This window comes from Lepidochelys kempii, chromosome 21 (genome assembly GCF_965140285.1).
Source record: "Lepidochelys kempii isolate rLepKem1 chromosome 21, rLepKem1.hap1, whole genome shotgun sequence".
NCBI lineage: Eukaryota > Metazoa > Chordata > Testudines > Cheloniidae > Lepidochelys > Lepidochelys kempii.
The window spans coordinates 511,922-524,088 of NC_136400.1; the positions used below are offsets into that span (position 1 = coordinate 511,922).

Genomic DNA, 12,167 nt, shown 5'->3' on the forward strand with positions numbered 1-12,167 from the left:
TACACAGTAGGCCTACACTGGACAATAGAAACCATCTTAAAGAAAGGAGGATGGCAGAAATTGGAGGAGGCCAGAGAAAGATGGCAAAGACAAGATGTAGTGCTGAAAGGTACTCCTTCTCTCCTCATGTTTTTTCCTCCTGCTAAGTCTGGCGGTGAGGAAGTCCAGGCGAATAGTGAACTTGCTGTGCCTGCACCTGATGAAAAGGAGCAGCCTCCTGTGACTTCTCTAGCTGCAGCCACACCCCACTCCCCTGAACCCTTTCCCAGTGATATACAAAAACATCCTTCACCAATGATCCAGGTGAGTGGGACACAACTTCTCAAGATCTCATGGCATATTGGACTGAGAATGGCCCACAGAAATGCCAGAATCTAGATACTGATTTTTCACTGACAAAGCGAGAGTATACCAATCAGAATCGTTATCTGACCAAATCAGTGTTTGAATATGTGAAGCCTAACAAACAGATTGGCAAGCGAGAATGGCTCATCTATTCGCCTTCTCAGAAGAAAGCGTACTGTTTTTATTGCTGCCTTTATTCTGATACCAAAAAGTGAGGAATGTTCTGCGAAGGCTTCAATGATTGGAAGAATACTGCATACATTACCAATCATGCAATGAGTGAGCAGCATACATTGTCAGTTAGCAGCTACCATTCCCGAAAGAAAGTTAGTGGCAGAATTGATACCCAAATGGAAAATCAGTTTTTGGAAGCTCATGCTTATTGGAAGAACGATCTCAGACGTGTCGTTGAAACCATAGTTTTTCTTGCTGAGCGTGGTCTGCCATTCCATGGCTCAGATGAGACTGTTTGATTGAAACACAATGGCAATTACCTTGGCGTTCTAGAGCTAATCGCTAAGTTCGACCCTCTGTTAACTCAGCACATCAGTGAACACACAAATCGTGGAAAAGGCCATACATCATATCTATCAAAGACTATTTGTGATGAATTGGCAAAGACGACGCTATCAGTCATTGTAGAGGAGATCAAAGATATGGGATATTTTTCAGTGTGTGTTGATTCAACACCGGATGTGTCACGTAGATCAGTTGACTGTCATCTTGCGTTATGTGCCACCCAGTGGACCAGTTGAGCATGTCATGACCTTCATAAACATCACCAGCCACACAGGGGAGAAACTTGCCTTGTTCCTACTCAATTTCCTCACCAAAAATGGGATTGACATCAGCCTTTGTCGTGACCAAAGATCTGACAATGCAAGGAATATGAGTGGCAAATATTCAGGGGCGCAGGCAAAGATAAAAGCGCGCAATGCTTTGGTTGATTACATACCATACCATGTGCTGCACACTCCCTCAACCTAGCTGGCCAGTCTGCCATGGATTGTTGAAACAGTTTCTTTTTTTGGATTTGTCCAAGAATTGTAGAGTTTTTTCTCTGCCCAGTGCCCAGATTGCTTTCAGGGACACAGAGGAGTGCCAGCACTGAAGCTGTGAATGCAGTTATTCTGGGATATCCCAACATCCTTGAAGCACTACAGAGCATCAACGATGATCCTCAAAAATCAGCAACAAGAAAAGATGCGAAGATCCTGAGTGTGCAATGCACACTTTGGAAACTGATATTTTGTGGTTTCAGAGGAGCAGCCGTATTAGTCTGTATCCGCAAAAAGAAAAGGAGGACTTGTGGCACCTTAGAGACTAACAAATTTATTTTGTGTGAGCTCTGGAATGATATACTTCAGCCATTCAGCAGGGGCAGTCTAAGCTTGCAAAGTGCTCAAATTGACCTTTCCACTGCTGTAAACCTAATGAGGCGTCTTGGAACTGTTCTTCAACAAATGCGGGATAGTTTTGATGAGTATGAAATTCAGGGGGCTGATAGGACTGCTTACCATGAGTATAAGTCAGCCAAACACCACAAAAGACAAGACGTGACAATGCAACTGCCCACTCATTCAGTGACAAGGAGGCCTTCAGAGTTAATACCTTCATCACAATCATCAACTAACCGAAAAGTTCATTAGAACATCAGATCGAGGCTTAGAAAAATATTGACAAAACCTTTAGTGTACTGACATTTTTCGCCTAACATTTCAAGTTCCGAAGTCAGTGGAGGAATCAAACATCTGTGTCAGAAGTACCCAGATGATCTCCCAGTAGATTTTACTAAAGAATTTCTTCACTTTGTTGAATTCACATCACGTTCAGAAATAGAGAGAAAAGATGGCGAAAGCAAATCTATTTGGATGTACCGAGTTATCACTGAATCCAATGTGGTAGAATGAAAAGGAGTACTTGTGGCACCTTAGAGACTAACCAATTTATTAGAGCATAAGCTTTCATGAGCTACAGCTCACTTCCTCAGATGCATATCGTGGAAACTGCAGCAGGCTTTATATATACACAGAGAATATGAAACAATACCTACTCCCACCCCACTGTCCTGCTGGTAATAGCTTATCTAAAGTGATCATCAGGTGGGCCATTTCCAGCACAAATCCAGGTTTTCTCACCCTCCACCCCCCCACACAAATTCACTCTCCTGCTGGTGATAGCCCATCCAAAGTGACAACTCTTTACACAATGTGCATGACAATCAAGTTGGGCTATTTCCTGCACAAATCCAGGTTTTCTCAGATCCCCCCCACCCCCATACACACACAAACTCACTCTCCTGCTGGTAATAGCTCATCCAAACTGACCACTCTTCAAGTTTAAATCCAAGTTAAACCAGAACATCTGGGGGGGGGTAGGAAAAAACAAGAGGAAACAGGCTACCTTGCATAATGACTTAGCCACTCCCAGTCTCTATTTAAGCCTAAATTAATAGTATCCAATTTGCAAATGAATTCCAATTCAGCAGTTTCTCGCTGGAGTCTGGATTTGAAGTTTTTTTGTTTTAAGATAGCGACCTTCATGTCTGTGATTGCGTGACCAGAGAGATTGAAGTGTTCTCCGACTGGTTTATGAATGTTATAATTCTTGACATCTGATTTGTGTCCATTTATTCTTTTACGTAGAGACTGTCCAGTTTGACCAGTGTACATGGCAGAGGGGCATTGCTGGCACATGATGGCATATATCACATTGGTGGATGTGCAGGTGAACGAGCCTCTGATAGTGTGGCTGATGTTATTAGGCCCTGTGATGGTGTCCCGTGAATAGATATGTGGGCACAATTGGCAACGGGCTTTGTTGCAAGGATAAGTTCCTGGGTTAGTGGTTCTGTTGTGTGGTATGTGGTTGTTGGTGAGTATTTGCTTCAGGTTGCGGGGCTGTCTGTAGGCAAGGACTGGCCTGTCTCCCAAGATTTGTGAGAGTGTTGGGTCATCCTTTAGGATAGGTTGTAGATCCTTAATAATGCGTTGGAGGGGTTTTAGTTGGGGGCTGAAGGTGACGGCTAGCGGCGTTCTGTTATTTTCTTTGTTAGGATACTCTCATAAAAAAACAACCTTCCACACAAGCTTCCTCGTGGCTGGATTTTATTAAAACTAGACAAGCCATTTACAACGCACACTTTGCTTCTCTACAAAAGAAAAAGGACACTAAACTTTCTAAACTACTACATGCTACAAGGGGCCACAGCAATGGTTCCCTCAACCCACCTAGCAATATTGTTAACCTATCCAACTATACTCTCAGCCCAGCAGAAGCAGCTGTTCTATCTCGGGGCCTCTCCTTCTGCCCCTCCACCCCCACGAACATGATACAGTTCTGTGGTGACCTAGAATCCTATTTTCGACGTCTCCGACTCAAGGAATATTTCCAAAATACCTCTGAACAGCATACTAATCCACAGAGTTCTCCCTACCAACACTACAGAAAGAGGGATTCTAGGTGGACTCCTCCTGAAGGTCGAAACAGCAGACTGGACTTCTACATAGAGTGCTTCCGCCGACGTGCACGGGCTGAAATTGTGGAAAAGCAGCATCACTTGCCCCATAACCTCAGCCATGCGGAACGCAATGCCATCCACAGCCTCAGAAACAACTCTGACATCATAATCAAAAAGGCTGATAAAGGAGGTGCTGTTGTCATCATGAATAGGTCGGAATATGAACAAGAGGCTGCTCGGCAGCTCTCCAACACGAGTTTCTACAAGCCATTACCCTCTGATCCCACTGAGAGTTACCAAAAGCAACTACAGCATTTGCTCAAGAAACTTCCTGAAAAAGCACAAGATCAAATCTGCACAGACACACCCCTGGAACCCCGACCTGGGATATTCTATCTACTACCCAAGATCCATAAACCTGGAAATCCTGGGTGCCCCATCATCTCAGGCATTGGCACCCTGACAGCAGGATTGTCTGGCTATGTAGACTCCCTCCTCAGGCCCTACGCTACCAGCACTCCCAGCTACCTTTGAGACTTCCTGAGGAAACTTCAATCCATCGGTGATCTTCCTGATAACACCATCCTGGCCACTATGGATGTAGAAGCCCTCTACACCAACATTCCACACAAAGATGGACTACAAGCCGTCAAGAACACTATCCCCGATACTGTCACGGCTAACCTGGTAGCTGAACTTTGTGACTTTGTCCTTACCCATAACTACTTCACATTTGGGGACAATGTATACTTTCAGATCAGCGGCACTGCTATGGGTACCCACATGGCCCCACAGTATGCCAACATTTTTATGGCTGATTTAGAACAACGCTTCCTCAGCTCTCGTCCCCTAAAGCCCCTACTCTACTTGCGCTATATTGATGACATCTTCATCATCTGGACCCATGGAAAAGAAGCCCTTGAGGAATTCCACCATGATTTCAACAATTTCCATCCCACCACCAACCTCAGCCTGGTCCAGTCCACACAAGAGATCCACTTCCTGGACACTACAGTGCTAATAAACAATGGTCACATAAACACCACCCTATACCGGAAACCTACTGACCACTATTCCTACCTGCATGCCTCCAGCTTTCACCCTGACCACACCACACGATCCATCGTCTACAGCCAAGCTCTGCGATACAACCGCATTTGCTCCAACCCCTCAGACAGAGACAAACACCTACAAGATCTCTGTCAAGCTTTCTTACAACTACAATACCCACCTGCAGAAGTAAAAAAACAGATTGATAGAGCCAGAAGAGTTCCCAGAAGTTACCTACTACAGGACAGGCCTAACAGAGAAAATAACAGAACGCCGCTAGCCGTCACCTTCAGCCCCCAACTAAAACCCCTCCAACGCATTATTAAGGATCTACAACCTATCCTAAAGGATGGCCCAACACTCTCACAAATCTTGGGAGACAGGCCAGTCCTTGCCTACAGACAGCCCCGCAACCTGAAGCAAATACTCACCAACAACCACATACCACACAACAGAACCACTAACCCAGGAACTTATCCTTGCAACAAAGCCCGTTGCCAATTGTGCCCACATATCTATTCACGGGACACCATCACAGGGCCTAATAACATCAGCCACACTATCAGAGGCTCGTTCACCTGCACATCCACCAATGTGATATATGCCATCATGTGCCAGCAATGCCCCTCTGCCATGTACACTGGTCAAACTGGACAGTCTCTACGTAAAAGAATAAACGGACACAAATCAGATGTCAAGAATTATAACATTCATAAACCAGTTGGAGAACACTTCAATCTCTCTGGTCACGCAATCACAGACATGAAGGTCGCTATCTTAAAACAAAAAAACTTCAAATCCAGACTCCAGCGAGAAACTGCTGAATTGGAATTCATTTGCAAATTGGATACTATTAATTTAGGCTTAAATAGAGACTGGGAGTGGCTAAGTCATTATGCAAGGTAGCCTGTTTCCTCTTGTTTTTTCCTACCCCCCCCCCCCAGATGTTCTGGTTTAACTTGGATTTAAACTTGAAGAGTGGTCAGTTTGGATGAGCTATTACCAGCAGGAGAGTGAGTTTGTGTGTGTATGGGGGTGGGGGGGATCTGAGAAAACCTGGATTTGTGCAGGAAATAGCCCAACTTGATTGTCATGCACATTGTGTAAAGAGTTGTCACTTTGGATGGGCTATCACCAGCAGGAGAGTGAATTTGTGTGGGGGGGTGGAGGGTGAGAAAACCTGGATTTGTGCTGGAAATGGCCCACCTGATGATCACTTTAGATAAGCTATTACCAGCAGGACAGTGGGGTGGGAGTAGGTATTGTTTCATATTCTCTGTGTATATATAAAGCCTGCTGCAGTTTCCACGATATGCATCTGAGGAAGTGAGCTGTAGCTCACGAAAGCTTATGCTCTAATAAATTGGTTAGTCTCTAAGGTGCCACAAGTACTCCTTTTCTTTTTGCGAATACAGACTAACACGGCTGTTACTCTGAAATGTGGTAGAATGTTTCCCAGATGTTGAAACTGCTTTACGGCTGTATTTGTCACTAATGATTTCTAACTGTAGTGGAGAATGTTCCTTCTCTCTTCTAACAAGGGTCAAAAATGACCTCTGATCCACCATGACTCAAAAGCATCTCAGTGCTTTGTCCCTCTTGAGCATTGAGAATGCAATCGTCAGGTCTTTGAATTACGATGACATCATTCATTACTTTGCCACAGCTAAAGCTAGAAAAAAAAATTTGTTTGTTTGAAGAAATGAGCATAGTGAGAGTAGAATAAACTTGTTAATTTTACATAAATAAATAATGTGTAAATATGTATGTAGATAAATGTTTGACTTTATAATTTTGTTTGCAATATGTAATTCATACTTAGGCCCTTCCCTCCCATTAGCCTTAGGCCCCTCATTACCTTAATCCGACCCTGGCAGTAAGAGCTGAAGATGGAGGTGTTTCCCCATGCCTCCCAGTCTCATCGAAGGGAATGAGCCTAACACAGGCCTCTGACTCTGCATCTTAGATTACTGATGACCCAGTGCTCCATTTCAGTGATTGTATTAGGATGACTGGAACTGATCCCTCATTGATCTTGTATGGGTCTAACTCCATTGAGTTCAGAGGGGATATTCCTTGTTTTTTCAAAGAAGATCTGAGTCAGGACCTGTGTCTCTACGCAGGGTCATGAGGGGGATGGGGTCTGTACAATGCTATTTCCCGTACTGCCAGTTGATTCAGTGGCAGCAGCTATCACATTCCCACACCCTCCTGCTGCCCTTCCACTTCACACAGAATTATTCTGCCTGGCTCTTTAGTGGGAATCTGTTACTACTTCTGAGCTTGAGAAGGCCTCACCCTTGTACTTCTTTGTGTTTGGTGCAGGGACATATCTGTGTCTCCACTTCCTCTGCTACCGTTTCTCATCTCTCACATATCTTCCCAGTAAGTCTCTTCCAGCTGAGAAAGCCCGGGCCTGGCTCTCTCCTGGAACCCTGATACACAAGTCCCAGACTTGCACATTGGGAGGGAAACTTGCTCACTCTGAGTTTGTTTTCAGGCAGTTTTTAGACGCATAAACTTTAAGGCCCGAAAGGACCATTGTGATCATCTAGTCTGACTGCCTGCACATCGCAGGCCACAGAACCTCGCCCACCCACTCCTCCATCCTGTGACTAAAGATTTGGTGTCTGTGCGCATGTGTGTTTGAAGAAGACACTTAAAACCTATTTCAGTTTTGGGGCTTTGTAAAAATCTCTTATTCATATTTTCCAGCTAGAGGCAGCAGTGTGCGTCTGGCATCGGCAGTCCCTGCAAGAGCAGGGATGCATTCTGGGATGAGATCTCTTGAGTGGGAGATATACAAAGGTGGCTTTTCTTGGTGGGCACAGCCTCTTGCAGCCAGCAGACCAGGCAGCCCACTCCGGGAGCTGACAGATTTATTTAGTGAATGCAGTGAGAGGCACTTCCTATAACACGCCTTAAAAGGGAAGCTCCGATGAGAGGTAGAAGTTCAGCTATGAGTCATGTGAGTAAAATGTTAAAAGGCTTTGCCATTGAAGTGAGAGCAAATCCAAATGCAACTAGGACTCTTCAAAGTGGTCCGAGCCCCAGACCCCAAAGAACCTCGTCTGATCTAGCTAGAGGCAACATGAACGGAAATAGGAAAGACCCGAGCCAAGATGTTCAATGACTGATAAAGAAGGAGGCAGAGTGTAACATACAGAGCAGGGTCCAGGAAATTTGTATCGCTATTTACACTGGTCTCATCACCATGGGAGCTGAGTGCCCCCTCAGAAAATGAGAAGACGTGACATTGGGCGACATGATGAAAGATGTTCTTGAGGCATGTCACAGATAATATGATTTACCCTCCTCATGCTACGCATGGAGATGAACTCTGATTCCGACCCATGTACATCCCCACCTTAAACCCAGTCAAAAATAGTCAAAAGCCTGTTGCAATGTGCATTTACATTGGCATGGATTATGCTAAGACTCTAGGTAAATAATAAGCTGCATGGTACTAAGATGCTGGTAAATTCAGACTCTGTGAACTCCAAGGAGGAGTTCAGGAAATCCAGCTTCTCTGGTGTAACAGCTGGTGCAGCTGCTTCTCCATTAACATTTCACAAAAAGAAAAGGAGTACTTGGGGCACCTTAGAGACTAACAAATTTATTTGAGCATAAGCTTTCGTGGGCTACAGCTCACTTCATCGGATGTTACCACAAAAATAATCTGGGTACTAGCTTTTAGCAGGATTTATATTGCATCAATTCTTGATGATGATATTACAGAGGGAGAGAGACAGAGAAGCCACTGGGATTTGGGACCCTCAGGCGTGGCACTTTAATGACAGCAGTGGCTTGGCAGTGAGATCTTCCGTTGCTCCTGGACAAGCGGGCAAGAACTCTGACATGGTTTGAGTAAACTGAAGTTCTGAGGCTGTCAGTATTATAATAAGATTATGATGAAAGTTTTTGTTAACATTTAACTATTTTCTGTAGAATTTTTGCTGAAATATTTTCCATTTCTCGACTAGCTCTGCTATTTTGCCTAGCATCCCTGTGTGCTGAATATATTGTGCACAAATGCAGAGAGAGCCCCAAAGAATTTATCCTCCAAAAGAGAGATGCCACGATGCACTGGGGAATGCAGAGCTTTTAATTATTTCCCTCTCAATTATTCCTACACCCTTCTGTGGGGTCTCTGTGCGGGTCTGGATGTGGCAAGGCCTAGTGCATATTCAATGCTGGCAGCTATGTGAATGATAAAGATTCAGGTCAATTTTAAAAAATAAAATGTTAAACATTAGAAAATAGTGAAAGTATGAAAATGCACAGTGTGCAGTTGACTCTGAAAGCAGGGCTGACTGTGCCCTCTAGTGGGACAACCGACCGTAGCATCCCCCACATGCTGCGTGGGACGGAAAGTGCTGCAGGCTCATTTTAGCATTTGATATGCATTAAATATGTCTGTGTTCCCAGCCCCCATGTAAAGATGGCAAAGGCTGAAGTAGCAGGGTGCTGTGCTGGACAGCAGGCCTGATTGTGGTCAGTGCTGCACCCGAGGCCAAGGAATCATAGACTCCATCAAGTAACGAGCACCCTCCTGGCATTCTGACTGAAAGCCTGCAGCCAGGCAGAATTATCATCCATTCATCATTAAACAGTTTACAAATCTAAATAAGATGTGATCTCTGCTCGGAAGAAGCAGCCCCGACCTGTCTCCCTCTCCCCCAGATAAAGTCTAGAACACAAAACCATGCAAGTGACCTCATGCCACTATGAGGTGCACAGAGATTCTGGAGATGGCAAAAGCTGAATAGCTCTCAGGGTGGGGCAGAAATGATCGTTACAATATTTTCTATAGTACTGTACTTTGGCCAGTACTAGTTTTAAATGTATGAGGTGCCAAGCCTGTGTCCCTCAGTGCTAGGGGCCTTTCTGTGCTAGGGGCCTTTCCTCTCCTCTCCAAGCTGAGCTGCACTGGCAGGCTCATCCCAGCATGCTCTTGAGACATCTTGCAGTACCCACCAATACATTCCATGTTATGATTGTCACTGTTTCTGACCAGTCTTCATGCCATGCAAATTCCATACAGGCAAATTTCCTTTGGCAAGATGGGCCCAAGCTCTTCTGGCAACAAGTCCAAGAGAGAGGTTAGCCAGAGTTTCTGGACAGTACCCACCACTCCCAAGTTATCTCTGAAGCACTTAGCCATGAACAGCCAGCCAGAATATGGAGGCAGTTCACAGTGTTCCCATCAGCTATTGCAGGGTCACTCGGACCCTGTCTGATGAAATTGAGGGCAATATGAAATATGGCTGGAGGCAACAGGCCCTGCAGGAGGTGCTGCCTGCAGTTCATATGAGAAGGACTGTGTGTTTTACAAACATAACCACTTTACCAGACCATCTGACCATGGTTTGTCTCTCTTTCTTTATGACGCTGCCTACTATAACACATGCTGCTTTTGCTGGCAGCTTCTGTGGAAGAAAGTCCCTGGCCTTCACATGCTGATAACATGAGCCCCTCTCAGCTCATGTTGTCCGTCATTTTGGCATCTGCATCAGTATGCTATAAGGGCATGTGTGTGTTAATGGATCTGGGGTGTGGCTATCATACGAAGCACTAGTGTCCCTGCCATTTGTTCTGCAGGAAAGAAGCCACACTCCAAATAGAGAAGCATCTCATGTATCCACTGACCTATTGAGAGATGCCCCACCTCTGTGAAAGTAGAGCTCAGCACTGGGATTCACAGTGGCTGACCCTCAGCAGCTTCTTAGAGAACGTTGACTTTTTATTGCCAGTCTTTGTCCACAGGAGTTGTAATGTGATCATCTCATTCCATTTCTCCTGAGACATCAGTTTTCCAATAGGCCCCACACCTTCTCGATTCCAGTAGCCAGCACTATCCTCCAAAGCTGAAATACTGCTGCCAAGGACAGACGGCATCTTGCAATAGATCCTGTGCCTTCCCTTCTGGAGGAGACGGAGAGTGTCATGTTAGCCCTGTGCCCAGACATCCCAGCAGCATGGTTCCATGGGGCTTCCCACACTCACCCCCTGCACAGCAGTGAAGTGTGCTTCCCAACCACACATTGGGCCAGCTGGCAAAACCAAGTCCATACGCTTTAGAAAAGCTAGGGAGGGTTCTATGAGATGGGTCCCATTAGAGGCCAGTGTGACTTTGCACTCTATATGATTTCATGAAAATATGCTAATAGGTGTGAATATAATGTAACTGGAATATGCTTCGTGCAAAAGGTCTCTAGTAAGGTATCATTACAAAGTTTATAATCTACTGAGTGTGATCATCCAGTTTATATAAATGTATCATTCTTATATCTGAAACTAGAAAAATGAAATATAACTCTGAGGTCCTATTGTAATTATGCAAAATGTGGACCATTAATGGCGGTTTGGAATCTTGATGGCTCCCTTTAAGCAGGACAATTGGTTATAAATGGCTCTGTTTACTTGTAAGTCTTCCTGTGTACATGTGTGCTGGCAAGTGGGTAATGAAGTCTTACAGTGACATGTGATCATGTCACCTGAACTGGAATCCATCTTTAGCCTGGTGCTTTTCTATTTAGAAGGAAGGGTGGGAACCCAGAGAGGGACAAAGGATTCCCACCTTCTGCAAAAGATATATAAGGGGGTGGAACAGAACAAAGGAGGCTGCAGTCATGAGAAATCCCTAGCTAACACCTGAGCTGGAACAAGGACTGTACCAGGGGAAAGGATTGTGCCCAGACTAGAAACGAGTCTAGTCTGTGAAAGAAGCTTATTGGAACATCTCTGAGGGTGAGGTTTCATCTGTAATCAGTTTCTTACTGTATTAGGCTTAGACTTGTGTGTTTTTGTTTTATTTTGCTTGGTAATTTACTTTGTTCTGTCTGTTATTACTTGGAACCACTTAAATCCTACTTTTTATATTTAATCACTTTTTGCTAATTAACCCAGAGCAAATATTAATACCTGGGGGAGCAAACTGCTGTGCATATCTCCCTATCCGTGTTCTAGAGGGTGAACAATTTATGCGTTTAACCTGTATAAGCTTTATACAGAGTAAAACAGATTTATTTGGGGTTTAGATCCCATTGGGAGCTGGGTGTCTGGGTGCTAGAGATAGGAGCACTCTCTAAGCCGTTTTCAGTTGAGTCTGCAGCTTTTGTGGGACGCAGTTCAGACCTGGGTCTGTGTTTGCAGCAGGCTAGCGTGTCTGGCTCAACAAGACAGGGTACTGAAATCCCAAGCTGCCAGGGAAAATGGGCTCAGAAGTAGTCTCAGCACATCAGGTGGCAGTCCCAAGGGGGTCTCTGTGACCCAGCCCGTCACAGCCAGGTCAGGTGCTTCAGTGTCACAG

General features: G+C 44.9%; 1 protein-coding gene across 1 annotated transcript in view; it reads left to right on the top strand.

The window, feature by feature from the left end:
* The window catches only part of TSPAN2 (tetraspanin 2), a 59,862-nt gene that overhangs the window by 31,303 nt on the left and 16,392 nt on the right, over positions 1-12,167 (top strand). The window lies entirely within an intron of this gene.